The following is a 19,071-nucleotide window of genomic DNA, read 5'->3' as shown; positions in this document are numbered from 1 at the left end:
CTATGTATTCCTTTCTTTCTTTACAAATATTTGAAGTCCAGTCTCTTTTTTCCTTTCCCTGAAGAACTTCTTTTAATTTCTTGCAGGACAGGTTTGTTAGCAATGAAGTTCTTCAATTTTGTTTAACTGAAAAAATTATTTATATTTTACTTTGGAAAGACTTAAACTTCAGCTATCTAAACTCATATTTCTTTTGCTTGCACAGCTTCCAGCACACACTATAGTAATCTTTTGTAATATGTATCCCTGGTTCTCTCTGGGTTGTGCCATCTTGTTCTTGATCCCCCTTAAGAACTTTTTAGCAGTTTGTTTTCCTCAGGTTTGGGTATGATGAGCATAGCATAGTATTCTTGGCCTATTTTTCTTCTGTTGTTGAGTTTTATGAATTGTGGTTCGTTGATTTACTATTAGAGTGTTTGGAGCCACTATTTTTTTCAAATACCCCTTCCATTCTCTGGTTTCTTTCTCTTAATTCTGAAGTTCTAACTGAAGCTTCCTTCCATTTGGAGATGTTCTTTATGACTACTATTCTGGCCATTATTTGTTTTTACACCTTGGTACTGCAAGTTTCCACTGAGTTCTCTATTTATTTCTTCGCTAACATCCATTGACTGACAACCATGTTGCTGAGCCCATCAGTGGTACCTTCATTGGAGGTGATGGTGACTTTCATTTTTAGTATCTCCTTTTGATTCTCAGAGTTTTCATCTTTCTCCTTACATAACACTGCTGATGAGTAGTGTCTGCTGTTTGTTATGACATACTTATCATAAATTTTGAAAGTTCCCTTTCTAATAATACTGAAGGACCATGTGATGTCTGAATTTGATTTGGTGCCTACTTCATTTCTTCAGATTGAGATTTTTCTTTAATTTTTGAGTATCTTGTAATTTTTCTGTTGAAAACTAGATATATTATATTTTGTAAATGAACCTGAAGCAAATAGGACTTAAGTGTGAGGATTTATGTTAGTCTGTGTAGTAATTGGACTATATTTAATAATGCTGTAGTTGTGAGCACCAGTGGCTTCAAATTCCTCTAGTATGCTAGTTTTAATTCTTGTGACATGTAGCTTCTCTGGGTGCCCCCAATAGAAGGTGTATGCACTTCCCAGCTATATTAACTTAATATTATGTTATTGCATTGGAACTTTCTTGGTGTTGTGGTAGGGAGTGGGAGACGGTTAGCATTATATAATCTGCTTACCTCTCTCTCTCTATCTCTCTCCCCCACTCTTCTCTTTTATTTTTTTTTGTTTTGGATTTTTGAGATAGAGTTTTACTGTGGAGCCCTTTGGTCTATAACTCTTTATGTAGACCAAGCTGTCCTTGAACTTATGGCCTCTGTAGTGCTGGGATTACAAACATGTACCACCACATTTAAGAGCATTTTGTAATCTGCTAACTCGGTTTCAGTCTCCTAATTCGATCACACCATTCATAAGTGTTGAGACATGGTATAGAGCCCATGATTGTATAATCCATAGAGCACCTGGAACGTGTTTCTTTGATGTGCCTTTGGGTTGTTTTTCACGTCTATTAGATAATAAAGGAAGCATGATGCTGGGATGTAGTGGAAAGGGTTCCCACTGCTAGACTTATAATCTTTTTCTCAGGAATGCATTCCTGCCATATGATGAATGCCTTAGGCATGTTGCATGAATACTTTTCTATTTGCCTGAGCCATGCATATATATGCATATATAAAAATATCTATCTATCTATCTATCTTTATATTCTTTTATATTTTTATAAAAAGCCTTTTCTTCATCTGAATTATCTGGTGTAGTTATTGTGGACAAATCACATGGACATATAGGGACTCCTCTAAGGCTGTAAGAGCAAGTGGTCATCCCTTTCCTTGTATTAGTTATTTTTCCATTGCCTACACTGGCCAGCAAGCTCCCGAAATCCTCACATCTCTGTTTCCCAGCACTGGAATTACAGCACACACAGCCATACAGAGGTTTTCTGTGGATGTTGCTGATCTGAACTCAGGTCCTTATCCTTGCTCAGTAAGCACTTTACCCCCTGAGTCATCGCCTCAGTCACAGGCTCATATACTAATGGTGTTATTTCATAGTTAAAATTCATTTTAAAATATTAATTCATGGTGCCAGTTGGTTGTTGGCATTGCCTGGCTTCAGTTGGTACATTAGTCACTTTTCTATTGCTGTGATAGAAACACCATGACAAAGGGAACTTATAGAAGGAAGAGTTTATTTGAGCTTTCAATTCCAAAGGGGCAAGAGTCCATCATGGCAAGGAGGCACAGCAGCAGAGGTGGCTGGAGAAGGAGCAGAAGCTAAGCTCTCACATCTTCTAGCAGGCACAGAAAGCAAGAGAGTGACTAGTGATCTGGCAAGGCTTCGGAACTCTTTAAGCCTGCCCCCAGTGAAAGGCTTCCTCCAGCAAGGCCACACCTTGTAAGATCTTCCAAAACAGTGCCATATACTGGCGACAAAATGTCTAAATACTTGGAGCCTGTGGGGACATTCTCATTCAAACCACCACATCCTTGTTGACCTAATCTATGCTTAGCCTCTACCAATATTATTTAATTATTTTTACATTTTTTGGCCTTGGAGGCTTCAGCTGCAGTAAGGAAGTCTTTGGTATATCTCTCAAGATGTACCATTCACTCTGTCCAGATTGTTGGATTGTAAATTAGCCTGCAAACACAATCCACTTATAGGAACAAGAAATCTCATTTATATTCAGGTTTTTCCCAAGCCTTTTCTGATTGTAAGGATGAATAATAGCTTTTAAATTCTTTGCATTTTATGAGTATAAAATACGCATATGTGTGTACATCCATATGTACTTAGACACACACCTATTTCTCTGTTTTCTATTTGCCTAGTGCTATAGGAAAGTTTTAGTTTTATTCCCATGTTAGCTATATGATGTCTTTTTTCTCTTTGAAACAGGTTCTCACTATGTTACCTAGGTCAGTCTTGAACTCCTGGCTTTCAGTGAACCGTCAACCTCAGTGGCTTCAGGCATGTTTCAGTGCTTCTAGCTTTGGTGGAGTTCCCAGTTTCATACATTTTTAATTCTGTCCCCAAATCAGCTGATAAGCCATGCAATTATATGTTCATGTTTTGCAGTTGAGGAAGTAAAGGTTCAAATCTTCTTTTGTAAGAAAGGAGAACAATATTCAAAGTGCCTTTCTGTGTCTTCATCCTCCATCATCTCTACTCACATGCATGGAGATAGCATTAGTTAGAGTATAGAAAGTGAGAGCATTGGATAGGAACAAAACAATATGGTCTAATGTTGGCAGAATGTTGTCTTCGAATTACACTGAAATTGTAGTAGTGGTGCCCTTTGTTGTATTACTCTTTAGTGATCGTTAATTAAAGGTTGATGCCATGTATAGTTGGTTAAATCAGAGACCAGATCCATGGTGTCTTTTGGCACTGCATCCATTGGAGAGCAAGCAGATATTCTTTTGTCAGCACTAGTACTGGTGGGAAAAGGCATCTTGGTCTTTGGCTTCCTATTTGTGTGTGTGTGTGTGTGTGTGTGTGTGTGTGTGTGTACATGCACACATGCCACATGCGCAAATGTGAAGGCCGGTGGTGAACCTCAAGTGCATTTCCTCAGGAACTGTCCTCCACCTTGTTTTTTGAGACAGTGTCACTCATTGACCCGGAGTACTCCATGAAGGCTGCACTGGTTGGGAAGCAAGCCTTCTATTTCTACCTCTTTAGTACTGGGATTACAAGTGTGTATCACCTTGTCTAAGTTTTTTTTACATGGGTTCTGGCACTCAAACACAGGTCCTTGTACTTGTGTGGCAAACCCTTTAAAAACTGAGCCCTCTCCTCAGCCCCTGTGATATTTGATTTATGTTCAAAGTTAAATTCTATATACAATGCACTGAGGAGAAGGGCTTTGTTGCCATTTGCATAAGACAGAAGCACAGGTAAGTATGTGAGCATTGAGTGAAATTTATTGCCAGCCAGGGACATTCTGAGAAATGCACTAGATGTAGACTCTTCCAGAAAAGGCTGCTGACTGATAGCTTAGCCAAAATCCAATACTTCGTATTTTATGGCAATTTTTTCTAACAAGGGTAGATATTGAGTTTATTTCAAAAGTGCCTCAAGAGTCCTTATCCTTCCAAAGCATCATTACTTTCTTCAAAGAAAACACCTGAAGAAAAAAAAAGTATTTCAGACTATAAAATAAGTACTCTGTGTGTGTGTGTGTGCGTGTGTGTGTGTGTACCCACAGGTGCATGTGTACACACCTTGAGTGTAACCTTGCATCTGTGTATGTATGCATGTTGAATGGTGGAAGGTTTAGTTTAGTGTGCTTGTGAATTTACATAGAATTCATATAGATGGTAAGATTATATTTTATTACTTGTGGAATTTGCAGGATCATTCCCACTGCACAATTTGTTAATGAGAAAAAAAGAGGGTGATTTAAAGAAATTTACTTGATTTCAATAAGCAACTCGTGGGTAATTCTCTCTACAATATTTTAAACAAATATACCATTAGAACCTAGTATCACATTCTCCAATTTAAGTTATAGAATTACCACAACCCAATCACCCACTTTAAAATTCTCCCAGGCATTTTGACTACAAACTCAGAACAACGTTGATTGCTACTTCGATGGGTTGCTAACACAGTAGGGAAGAGAAGGATAAGGTCTATTAATGAAGATATGAGAATTATAATATGTTTTAATTCTGTTCCTACCACACAAAGGTTGTTTCACTTTTTCTAAATCAATATCTGTGTCTTTATTGTTTAAATAGGGATTAAAATACCTGCCAGACTTGTACTTGTATCAAAGGGTGAAAAGAATGATAAGTAAGAGAGCAATGGGAAAATGTAGAGTCCTCTTGAATTCTGGCTTACTTTGCATATTTTATAAATAGGAATTTTCTTTGGTATACATACCCATGCATATATGTCAAGTTGATACACACACACACACACACACACACACACACACACACACACAGTATTAGGGTTGGAACCTAAAGCCTTATGCATGCCAGGCAAGTACTCAACTACTGAGCTAGTATATAATCCCCATCCCTAGAAGTTCCTTTTGAAAACAAAATCCCATTGAATAGATATAGGCATAAGTTTGAGATGGCATTCACTTGTGTGACCACCGTGCTTTGTGTTTATGTAGTCAGTCTCCTACTTGTTAGCACTGTACTGAGAAATAAGAGAAGGCTGATATTCAGACAGATCTTGGCAGTACAACAGCATCTCCTACAAAAGACTCATAGCCCCAAGAAATGGCCTTCTAACAGAGGGAGCTTAACTAGAAGAGAACGTAGAGCAAGTTTTATCTCAGATTCAAATCCTGATCACATGGGGAGATATTGCTCTTGAAGCCACTCATGGTTAGCAGAAGATTCTTCGTTTTCCTTTTAAGTCATCAAATTGAGTGCATTAGTATGCAGGGTACAACACAGTCCTGGATGATAAAGCATACTGCTCTTACTTGTCAGGCTAACGACTTCAATTATATAAACATGACTTAGTCAAATGAGTATTTTAGATTTTTGAACAATTCTGTGTTTTCTAAGCATATTTTCCCTTTCTAAACTGTCAAGAACAGGGTAACTTAACACTTAATTTTTTATTGGGATATGATTCATATGCAGTGCAATATGCCTTTTCATGTGTTATTAAGTGGCTTTAAATATATCCACAAAACAGTGTAGCCATTAATCCTATTCAGTTACCTTTCAGTTCATATCCATTTTCAATAATAATAATGATTCCCCTTCTCCCTTTCCCATATTCCCTGACAACTACCAATCTACTTTCTGTCTCTGACAGTTTATCTCTTCTGAAATTTCCATAATCAGAATCATACAGTATGTGTCTTTTTCTGGCTGCCTTCTGTCACCAAACATAGTATTTCCAACTTCATATTGTGCATGAATCCCTCTACCATTTTGTCTCACGCTTGAGTAATATTCTATTATATGGTTCAACTATAGTTTGTTGATGGATGCTTGTGTCTATCTTGTTGTACTGTGGATAATGTTTATGTGCACACTTGTGTGCAAGTTTGCATGTGGAAAATTAAAAAAATGAATAGAATTGACATTTTTCTATGTTTGTTTTAATGTGATGATCAGTATTGATTATCAACCTGACAGGATCTAGAATCACCTGAGACAGGATCTAGAATCACCTGAGACAGGTGTTTGGATATCCCTATGAAAGATTAACTTGATTAGGTTATTGAGGTGGGAAGACCCACAGTAAAAGTGGGAAATACCATTTGAGTTTGTGTCGGGCTGCGTAAAAAGGAAAAAGCTAGCTGAGCATGAGCATTCCTCACTCTTTGCTTCCTGATTGTGGATGAAATGTGACCACCTGTTATAAGAGTCTTGCCAAGTTCATTCTATGGGACAATCAAGAATTCAGCATCTGGGAATATCAGAAGACCAAAACTCCAAAAAAGTGAAAGTGGAAAGTGTCAAAAAGTGACTGAGGACATCCCATTCTTCTTCTAGCCTTGGGCACAGATCCACTTCTTCTCTTGGCACCCCAGATCTATGTTCTACTCTCTTCGCCCCAATTACCCCACTGCTTCCTGATCCTTTGCACCCAGACAAACCCAGTTCTTCAGTCTACTTCCCTAAAGCCCTCACAGTCTGCCCCCACCCCCAACTTGCCTTTGCATATCTGAGACCAGCCTCTCTCACAGGCAGGCTCCAATTCCTTCACCTCAGGTCCCAGTACTAGCTTCTCAAACCTGATTAACTAAACACCCTACCATAGATCCCTAAGTCCCCCCCATCCCCCTTGGCAGTCCCCTCACCATGAACTTCTGAGTGTCCCAATCAGTCAGACAGACCTGCTCAGCCAGGATTCTGACCAGTCTACTACCCAGCGAGATCTTGAAATACCCACCAATTTGTCTTCCATACCTAAAGAAAAAGCAACTAAGCTACACAAAAATATTAACAGAACTAAAATTAAATTAAAGAAAAACAGAGAAGTTCCCATTGAACACGTAACCAACAAAGAACTTCCATATGTCCAAACAATGATGCAAAAACACAAAAAATATGAAAATCCAGGAAACTCTGTCCCCAACAAAACCCACGAGTCCTATAGAAGTGCACAGCATTGAGAACCATCCTGTAGAACCCCAGGATGCAGGATTTAAAAGAACAACCATAAACATGATCAAATAACTTCAAGAAAACATAGACAACTCAAAGAACTAAAAGAGGAAAGGCATAAACTTTTGATGGAAGCCCAAGAATATACAAATATGAGGCTTAATGAAATATCAAAAACAACTCACAAGTTGAAAAGCAAATTCACTAAAGAGAAAGAAATAGTGAAGAAAACCCAAATAGAAATGAACACAGGACTGAAAACCTCAATAAAACAATTAGAAACAACAGGAGAAAGTCTTACAAGCAGAATGAATGAAATGGAAAACAGAATATCAAGACTGGAGGATAAAGCTGAAAATCTGGACTCCTTTAGCAAAGACTATGCAAAATTTAAAAAAAAAAAACAGGAATGGAATACTCAGGAAATGTGAAGCAACACAAAATGACCACATCTATGTATTATAGACATACAGGAAGGAGAATAAAGTCAAACCTATGGCATGAAACAGTTCTTCAATAGGACTATAGAAGAAAACTTCCCTAAATTAAGGAAGGATATAATGATAGAAATTCAAGAAGCACAGAGAACACCATTAAGACATGATCAGAACAGAAATTCCCCATGATATATCATAGTAAAAACATTAAATGTACAGAAAAAAGAGACCATACTGAGAGCTGCTAGAGGAAAACAAGTTATGTATAAAGGAAAATCCATTGGAATTACAGCTAACTTTTCAATGCCAAACTATGAAAGCCAGAAGAAGGTGGAACAAAGTACTCCCAGTTCTAAGTAACCATGGATGCCAACCTCGAATACTTTATCCAGCAAAACTATCAAGGTTGAAGGGGAGCAGAAAATTTTCCATGACACAAATAGGCTGAAGGAATTCATGTCTTCCAAACCCACACTACAGAGAATACTTGAAGCAATACAAAGGACCAAAGAAAGGGATGAATATGCCCAAGAGGCTACAGAAAGAAAATAAAGTTATAACAATGGAAACACAAAATAAGGCCACAAACACAAAGAAATTAAAATGACAGTATACATACACACCTTTCAATAATAACACTAAATATCAATAGCCTCAACTCCCCTGACAAAAGACACAGGTTGGTGCAGTGGATAAAGAAAGAAAACCCATCTTTTGTTGTCTTCAAGAAACTCATCTCTCCTTCAAGGATCGACATTATCTTAGAGTGAAAGGATAGAAAGAATATTCCAAACAAATGGCCCTAAGAAGCAAGCAGGTTTTGCAATTTTAATATCTGACAAAATAGACTTCAAATTAAAACTCATCAGAAGAGATAAGGAGGGTTACTTCATTCTAATCAAAGGAACAATTGACCAAGAATATATTATAATCATGAATACGATTATGCACCAAAATCTGGAGCACCCAATTTCATAAAAATCAATAGCCCAGGACTATAAAACAGACACTGACATGAACTCAGTGATATTGGGTGACTTTAATACCCCATTTTCTTCAGTAGGTCAGCTGGACAAAGAATAAACAGAGAGACATCTGAATTAAAGGACATATTACATGAAATAGACCTAACAGATATATACAGAATATTCCACCCAGCCACCAAAAATACACTTTCTACTCAGCAGCTCATGCAAGTTATTCTAAAATTGATCACATTCTTGGGTACAAAACAAATCTCAACAAATACAAAAATAAAAGAAATAATTCCATGCTTCAATCAGACCACAGTGCAATAATGCTTATAATCAACAGCAGCAGAAACTGTAGTAAATACATGAACTCATGGAGATTCAACAACATACTCCTGAATCATGAAAGGGTCAAAGAAGAAATTAAGAAAGAAATAAAAGTATTCATGAACAAAGTGAAAATGAGAACACAACACAACAAATCCTCTGCGATACCCTAAAAGCAGTCCTAAGAGGTAAGTTTATAGCTCTTACTGCCTACATTAAAAAAATCAGAAAGAGTACATGTAAACGACCTGACAATACAACACAAGACTCTGGAAAGTCAAGAAAGAAACAACCCCAAACCTAGTAGACAAGAAGAAATAATAAAACTCAGAGCAGAAATTAGTGAAATAGAAACAAAGAAAACAATACAAAAAAAAATCAATGAATCTAAGACCTGGTTCTTTGAAAGGTTAAACAAGATAGACAGACTCTTAGCCCAGTTAACCAAAAGAAAGAAAGAAAGGCTATGACACACACACACACACACACACACACACACACACACACACACAAATCCAAGACATTGTAAGGGAATATTTTAAAAATCTATACTTCATTAAATTTCAAAACTTAAAAAAATGGATCAATTCCTAAAATTATGGCCACCACCAAAGTTAAACCAAGAGGAGATCAACAGCCTAAACAGACCCATAAAAAATAAGGAAATTGAAATACTAATACAAAACTTCCTGACTAAAAAAAGCCTCAGCCCAGATGAATTCACAGCAGAATTCTACCAGACATTCAAAGAAAATCTACACCCAATACTGCTTAAATTATCCAAAAAGATAGAAACATAAGAAGAACTCCCAAACTCCTTCTATGAATTCAGTATCACTCTAATACCAAAACCCAGTAAAGATACAACAAAAAAGAAACCTATAGACACATATCCTTAATGAACATGGATGCAAAGATACTCAACAAAATACTTGCAAACCACATACAGACAGATATTAAAAAGATCATGTACCAGGTCAAGTTGGCTTTATTCCAGAGATGCAGGGATGATTCAACATACATAAGTCAATAAATATCATAAGACATACAAATGGACTTTAAGACAAAAACCACATGGTCATCTCAATAGATGGAGAAAAGTCATTTGACAAAATCCAACATGCATTCATGTTAAAAGTCCTAGAAAGAATTGGTCTGGAGGGAACATAATTAAAGCTGTATACAACAAACACAGAGCCAACATCATCCTAAATGGAGAAAAACTAGAAGCATTCCCACTAAAAAACAGGAACCAGACACAGCTGTCCATTATCTCTACTCCTTTTCAATATAGAGCTTGAAACTCTTGCTCGAGTAATAAGACAAGAGATGGAAATTAAAGAAGTACCTATTGGAAAAGAAGAGGTTAATTTATCCCTATTTGCAGATGATATTAGAGATCATAAGAGATCCCCAAAATCCCACCAGAAAACTGTTAAAATTGATTAATACTTTCAGTAAAGTGGCAGGATACAAAATCAACTTACAAAATCAGTAGCCTTTCTATATACCAATTACAAGCTATCAGAAAAAACACTCAAGGAAACCCTCCCATTCTCAATAGCCTTAAATAATTAAAATATTTAGGATAATCCTAACCAAAGACATTAAAGATCTCTACAATGAAAATTTCAAAACTCTAATGAAAAAGATAGAGGAAGACACTAGGAGATGGAAAGATCTACCATACCCATGGATTGGTAGAATCAATATTGTGAAAATGACCATTTTACCAAAAACAATTTATAAATTCAATTCAATCCCAATAAAAATATCCATGACATTCTTCACAGAGCTTGATAAAATCACCTTAAAATCCATATGGAATCACAAAAGACCCTGGATATCCAAAACTATCTTAGGGAAAAAGAATAATGCCGGGGGGGAATTACCGTATCAGATCTCAGATTATATTACAGAGCTATAGTCATAAAAACAGTATGGTACTAGCACAAAAATAGACACATAGATCAATGGAACAAAACAGAAGACCCAAACATGAGCTCATATAATTTCAGTCACCTGGTATTCAACAAAGGTGCTAAGAACACACAATGGCAGAAAGATAGCATCTTCAACAAATGGTGCTGGTGAAACTGAATCTCCACCTGCAGAAAAATGAAACTTGACCCTTATCTTTCACCTTGCACAAAAGTCAATTCCAAATGGATCAAAGGCCACAATATAAAACCTGAAACTCAGAAACTTCTAGAAGAAAACATAGGCAGCACCCTCCAGCATATAGGCATGAGAAAGGACTTCCTAAACCAGACATCAGCTACTCAGGCACTAAGATTAACAATAAGTAAGTGGTACCTCATTAAATTACAAAGTTTCTGTACAGCAAAAGAAATAACTAAGGAAGGGAAGAGAAAACCCACTGAGTGGAAGACAATCTTCACCAGATACACATCTAACAGCGGATTAATATCCAGAATAAAGAACTCAATAAAGAAAGAAATAAGAAATGACCCAATAAAAAGATGGGTGATAGACCTAAACTGAGAGTTCTCAAATGAAGAAATAAAAATGGCTAGGAAGGACCTTAAAAAGTGCTCAACATTTTTAGTAATTAGAGAAATGCAGATAAAAACCACTTTAAGATTCCAACTTACCCCTGTCAGATTGGCAAAGATTAAGGGAATGAAAGACTCCAAATGCTGCAGAATAATGTAGAGAAAGAGGAACACTCATTCACTGCTGGTAGGAATGCAAACTCATGCAAGCACTATGGAAAGCAGCATGGAGAACCCTCAAAAAACTAAAAATGAACCTACCATATGATCAAGTGATACCACTCTTTGGCATATACCCAAAGGACTCGTCATACTGTAGAGATACCTGTACATACATGTTTGTTGCTGCTCTCTTCACAATAGCTAAGAAATGGAAACTACCTAAATGCCCCTCCACTGATGAATGGTTAATGAAAATATGGCACATCTACTCAATGGAATTCTACTCAGCAGTAAGAAAAGATGAATTATGAAATTTGAAGGTAAATGGGTGGAGCTAGAGAGTGTTATACTAAGTTAAATAACACAAACGCAGAAAAGCAAGTGATGTATGTTCTCCCTCATTTGTGGATTGTAGCACCAATCCCTTATATGTGCATATATAAATTCTGATGTAACACCAGGAGCCAGGTAAAGGGAAAGGATACATGGAAGTAAAGGAAAAGAAGCAAACTGAAAGGGGGGTAGTAGGAACAGATGTAACCTGAGGGAGGTGGAAAAAGTGGGTGTAATTGGCAGGGAGGAGAGGAGGGAGGGGAATGCAAGGGACCATGGTATGGGGGATGGAAGGAAGTCAGGAAAGATGGTGGGAGTCAGGAGGTATTGGGGGAGTGGGGATAATGGGGGTACTGTGACTAGGGAGGGAGGGAGGACAGAATCTGGATAGGAGAAAAAAAGAGTGGCGATGAGTGAATCTCGGGGGCTAGGAAACCTAGAGGGAAAAGTGATGCCATAGAAACCCTATGAGAAATGCACATAGAGTGTCCAAACATTAATGCATATGTATACCTGGGAACTGCTTGGCAGGGAACGCAGCGCCAAGTAGAAGCACCTCCCTTAGAGTGACAAGCATGCCATACAGCACTAGTGCAAGAAGATTCTTTTTGCAACAGATGGAGGCTACTGCACAGTTAAACATCTGGTCAAGACAGAGAACATACTACGCCTGGGAGATCCCCAGTACTAGGTGACACATCTGCAGTTGAATCTCTACAATTAATGTCCATGGAACATAGTAGAATAAGAGGTAGAGAGAGGGCTAATGCATCCCTCAACTCTCACTGGCGAGGCTTCCATGTACACCAAAGTGTGATGCACACAGAAGGCCACAACTGGCTAAGTTTTGGAGTATAAGACTGTAGAGTGTACGTATGGTGGGACTCCTATATGGAAACTCACCTACCCACGGCTCAGGGACCATTGTGGAAGAGGAGGCAGAAAGATTGTGAGAGCCGGGGCTGGTTCATGATGGAAGGTGGAGGCTTCCAGGCCATTGGAAGCTTGCTCATGTGAGCCTGTGGCAGCGGTGGCTTTGAGCAGGGGACCCAAGTCAGCTCAATTAAACAAGGGCCCAAAGGGGAGGTTAGAAATAGGTGGTGGGCCAGCACTAGATTGAGAACCATTTGAGACTGGTTGCTTCTGGGTGAGGGAGAGTATGACTTACATATGACCACAGGATGGGCTGACTAGACTCCAGTGAATACATTTACATTGAAGGACATTCAGGTACAAACACCTGAATGATTAGAACTTAGCATGCATGTCAGAGTGCATAGGGTTTGGTGGGGGAATAGGGGAGGCATGGATGAGGGAGGGGATCTGGATTTGAGTGGGAAATGTATGAAATTTAAAAAGCTCAATAAAAAAACAAATAAATAAAAAGTGACAGAGAACTGGAAAGCTCAGATGCAGGGAACGGAATGAGGGGCAATAGCCACACACAGAGAGAGGAGGAAGGTGAACTGGCAAACTCTTAATGCTGACAAACAGCTCACATCAGGATAGGAGGGGGCCTCAGAGCTGGGCGTCTACCTGAGGGCTGTGTGTCCAAAGTTTTATAGGATGGGGGCTCTCTTCCCCAACTCTCTTCTCTTCTCTCTCATTGGTCCTCCTCAGGATGTCCTCCCCTGAGTAGGTGTTTTCTTCCTACTTGTGGGCCTTCTCTTCTACTCATTAGAGGTTGTAACAGTTGCAAAGTGCTAGGGACAACAACCCTCAGAACATTTTATGCTTCTGCATTTTCCTTTGAGCTTTTAAATCAGCTCATTTTTTTGTACCAATTTGTAGTGCCAGTTCTAGAAGCTGGGGTACCAAACAATACAGCTCCTTTTAGTTAACAGCTGTCCCCAGCTTAAAGTGGTTTGGACTTTGTGAGGCCTGAGTTTGCTTAAACAAAGGCAGATTCTGTGACTGTGATTTGGCTGGGAATGACCCCCCCCCCAGGATAAATGACGGTGATTTGGGAATTGGGCTTTTGGACGACTTGATCTTGGATCTACTTTCGGTGGCTGTTAGACTGCTGCCTCCACTGTGATTTGGAATCTGTTTATTTTCAGTTACCATGGAGTTGAGAGGGGGGCATAATAAGATAACAAGCTAAAATTCCATGAGATCCTGGTTCTTACTGGGTTCCATCTGTTGTACATAAATATCCCCCAGATTGTTGCAAGCCTTTAAGGTCCAGGGTTCTCATAAAGGTGATTTTGATCATTTTTCTTCCAGGATTCTCATGACTAATGGAGAAGAAGGATTTGTGTCATCCTTTTTCCTCTTTGTGTCATGTCCTGATGCCTGAGGAAACATTTTCTTTGTGAGCAAATGGCTGTTTGGTCAGGATTTTGCCATAGGTCAGTTTCCTCTGAAGGCGGCTTTGAATGAGGAAAATTCCTGTGCATTTTAGGATAATTATTCCTCTGTGTTTTAGGATGAGTATTCCTGTGCATTTTAGTAGTCCTCTGCATTTTAGGGTGAGTATTACTGTCATGTTTTTAATGGAAGTGTCCCAGGAGAAGACAAGAAGCTGTGAGAAATAGACCAGAGTAGAACAGTAAGATCAAGCATCAATGAGATTTTAAACCAAACCCTGCCTCAGATTTATCTTGAAAAGAATTTCTGCAGTATAAGTCATGTTTTATTCTACCTACCAGACAAAATGGTTCTTATCACAGAATGAGTTATGCCACCTCTCAGAACTATGTGTTGAAGTCCTAATCCCTAGTACTTTAAGGTACACCTGTATTTGGAGACAAAAATCTTTAAAGAGACAAGTTAAAATGAAGTGGTCTGGATAGACCCTAATCCAGTGTGATTAGTCTCCTTATGAGAAGTGATAAGAATAGTAGGGAAAGAGAGGTGGCTGGGTGAAAACATAAGAAAGAGATGACTGTCTATAAGCCACTGAAAGTGAACTCAGAAAAAACATTGTGCTGGTACCTTGGACCCAGACTTCTGGCCTCCTGACTGTGGGAAACAAACTTCTTTTATTTAAGGCACCTCATTTGTAGGACTTCGCTATGACAGCTCCAAGGTGTGAGCACGGTGGTTTTCATACCATTCCACTGGTTGGTGGGAACATCAGTACCTAGACACTTCCAGCCATTTATGCCTATGTAGAAAACAACTTTAGTAGTCTAAAGAATTGCATTAGGTGCAAGAGCACACAGAAATTGAAGGAGGAATCCCAGCACTGTTCCCTAGAATATGAGTGATTGGGACAGAGCATCACTAGTGATTACTCTCGAGTTTTTGGCTGAATACAAGAGGAATCATTCCTCAGAAGCTAAAGTAGAAAATAAGCCTAATTAAATTATGTTAATCTCTTTATAGTTTATGAGGAGCTTGAAGAATAGTTCTCAGGATTACATAAGAAGTGACAATGCCTGATGTGGTGCTTATATTTGATTGACAGTTTGATTGGATTAAAGGAAAGCCTAGAGAATCATAAAGGCACACATTTTAGGCTATCTGTGGGGTGGGGGAGAGATTTCCAGAGAGGATGAACCCAGTAGGGAGGATCTATCATGAATGTTGACAGTACCATGCCATCTTCCGGAGATTCAGACTGAATAAAAAGCAGATCAAAGAGAAATCAGCTGAGTGTCAGCATCCATCTCTCTGCCTCCTGGTCTGCTGCCACTCCTGGTGAGCAAGCAGCATCCCGCCCCTGCTGCCGCAGGCACAAGTCACCACTGACACCCCTCCCCACCTCAGTGTGATAGACTGTATACCCTCAAACCAAGAGCCAAAATAAACTCTCCTCCCTTAAGTTGCTCCTTATCAGGTATGTGGGTCGTCACAGCAATGACAAAATTACCTCATATGCTTGGATAACCTATCTGAATGGATTCCTTGGAGAGACCATGAGAGAATCCATTAATACTGGACTTAAAGAAACAGGATAGATCTTCTGGAAATGATACATCCAGAAGAAATTGGAGCAGGCCCTCCATTTTTGTCCTATAAGCTTCCAGTTCAGTGTCTGGCTTTGCTGTGTTTTATAGGTATGCTTTTGGATAAGGCCTTCTTGAAGAAGGATGTGAAAGTGAGAGTCAAGGTTTTACATAGAATGTGGCCTTGTGTTTTACAGTAGAATGGAAAGGCGAAGGAATGTTCTAAATGTAGGAGGAGTAACCAGTGTCCAGGTTTCTAGAAGATATGCTAAATATCCATTGTAAAGAAACAGGGAGCAGGAAGGAACCACCATAGAATCAAGCAGATTTCACAGAATCAAACAGATTTATTGGAAAGTAAACCTGAGAGAGCACCCCAGACCACTGCCCAAGACCTGGATGTGGGTGTCTCCTCATAGCCTGGGAACTGGAGGAGAGTGTAACCTCTCTCACAGACTCAGGATTTTTATATTTTTCTCTTTTCAGAAAGGGGGAAGGGGTTTGGAGTAGACATTCTATCATTTCATCCAGGTGCAGGGCAGGTTCCTCCATTATGAAGGGGTCAGTCATGCAGGACTGTGGTCCACGGAGTGTCCTGTGATTGGAATTGAGTCACATCAGAGGACCCAGTGTCGGGTGCGTTGCTGTTTTCTGGGAAGGTAACCAGAGGGTAGAGACCATGAGGGGAGCATTCAGGACTTAATATTTCTCCATCAGAGTACCCAAAGCTTCCAAGTTTCCAAGAGATATGCTAAATATCCATTAGAAGCAGTTTGTAAGAAAAAGATCTATTTCATCTGAATTCAAAGAGAAGGCATAATATAGATCATTGTTGGGGTATAGTGCTTGATTGTAACTGTTGGTCAAGGATTAATGCATTTTAAAGGAAGGTAGTCATCTGCATCCCTTGCTATTGCTTTTCTGAGTTACTACAGTTTCTAGAAAGGGTTGGCTCCAGTTTATACATGCTTTTTTTGGACATACTGTTAAGTTTTCTTCAGTATTATTTCAGACACTCTTGCATCTTCCTCTGGATAAGAGCCTCTAGTTCTTCAGGCAATTCTTTGCAAATCTTCAAAGATGATTTCCTTTCTATTTCTCACAAGAGAACAGATGTCCTCTCCATGTGTTTCCCTCTGGCTTTGGGATATTTCTTGGCATCTTGCTGCTACAAATGTTCCACCCCTTTTTCTTCAGTATATGGATAAACAAAGAGGAGGTAAGTATTTATCTGTCTTACAAATGTGAAGTGTTATTGAATTTGTGATTCCTGCCAGTTTGGGGTTGGAGAGACGCTCAGCAGTGAAGAACACTTGTTCTTCCAGAGGACCCAGGTTCAATTCCCTGCATCCACATGGCAGCTAACAACCATAACTCTTAACTCTAGTTCCAGAGGATCTAATATCCTCTTCTGGCCTCTGCAGGGCATTTCACACATGTGGTGCAGTTACATACATGCAAGCAAAACACTCATATACATAAAATAAAATTAAAAAAATATCTTCCTGTATTGATCCATTTCCTTCCCTATCACACAATCCTTGCTGTGTCTCATAGCATGCAGGAGAAAGATTGTCAAGAGAAAAAGATAAATGATCCTTCTACCAAATATGCAACTGTAGCTTAAGGAAATTATCTCTTTGAAAGTCTTTTCATTTATTTAATTGTTATTTGTTTACTTATTTATTTAGACAAGCTCTTATTCTTCAGCCAAGTTGGCCTTGAACTCATGTCAATCTTCCTGCCTCAAGATGCCACAAACACATGGAAAGGACCTTGGTGGATCCACGATCTTGGTACCTCAGTATTAATTAATTAATTCCATATCTGCCAATGTGAATTCAGTGACTATCACATTTACAGAAATATGGCATAGCAAGGAAATAGGTGAATGTAAAAGAAATTCTAACATATCTTCTGACCCTGTTTAATAAAAGAATATATGAAAGATGCTTGCTGGCTATGACAGTGCTTAAACTTGGAGAAAAAAGGAAAGAAATGCCAACTAAAATATTTGACTATGAATATTTGATTATTTGGATATGCATGGATTCTAATTATAACCCATGTTTATTACCTGTGTTAATATCGCAAGCAGATCTCAAAATGCATCAAAATAGTGAACCTAGCTGATAGAGAGTTAGACATCAAAGACTTGAGCCTGAAACTTTCATTCCTTTGAAATAGAGGAGAAGGCTTATCATGTAAATTGCAACTAGAGACAAGGTCCTGGCAGTTTAGAGAGATTAATCCCTGGGGTAGACAGACATGAAGATGGAAACCTTACAGAAATGAAAAACAAACCAAAACAAAAACTAATGACCTTACCTTCTCTTTAGTGTTTTGATTTGATGTCAAGGCCTTTACCTATAGGATGCCACAGGTAAAAATGTGGACATTAAAGTTCTAAACAAGCATAGCTCCAATAAGGCTGTGTTCTGTCTCAGTCAGATAAGCCTATGCTGTAGTAACAAATTCTGAAACACCTCCGCTTTAATTTAGTCAATGATTATCCCCACAGTTATGGTAGAGTGTATGTCAGACAGCTTTCTTCAGTACCTCCTTCCAAGTGATGACTCTGGGACCCTGAACATTCTACATTGAGGCTGTGCAATGTACAACAGGAGACTCCTATTGTAACCGTCAGAAAAGAGACTTTGGTGGGAAGTATATTTTAAAATAATTTCCATGCATAGGTGTTTGAGAACCCCTGGAAAAAATTCACTGCCTCCTAGAGTAAGAACCTTACTGATGGGTGTAGGAACATATTAGCCTCAAGTACTCTTAAAGGAATATATGAACAACAGATAATTTTAGAAAGTTATCAACTTCCTGAACTAACGAAACTCTCAGGGGTACATAAAAAAGAAAATAGAGGAGCAGTAATCATTTGAAGATGTGCTATCAGAATTCCCAAATAAATATTTAGTGCATTTTAGCCACTGCATTTCCATGTACCACAGTATCATCTTTAAACACTCTGGATTGAGGTTTACTCCTCTGTAAAGGTACAAGGAGATTGAACATAGTTGCTTAGGTATCTTATAATTGTCATTCAATGACATTATCATCTCTGTCCTGTTTTTGGACATCTGATGGCAGATTTGATATAAATTCTGTAGCTGACAGAAGAATTCTTTTACTTGAAATGAAAGTTGGTAAGCATAGCGATCTCATGTGTCTTATTCACCAGGATTGGATTATTATGGATTCTGTTTGCAATCTGTTATTTCCTCCAGTCAACAAGTATACGGAGCTTCTGTTTCACTGGAATACATATTTGATTTCTGGAATGACTTTCTTAGAAAAC

The sequence above is a fragment of the Nannospalax galili genome, unplaced genomic scaffold (assembly GCF_000622305.1).
Source record: "Nannospalax galili isolate Female #2095 unplaced genomic scaffold, S.galili_v1.0 scaffold542, whole genome shotgun sequence".
NCBI lineage: Eukaryota > Metazoa > Chordata > Mammalia > Rodentia > Spalacidae > Nannospalax > Nannospalax galili.
This window is presented reverse-complemented; position numbering follows the sequence as displayed.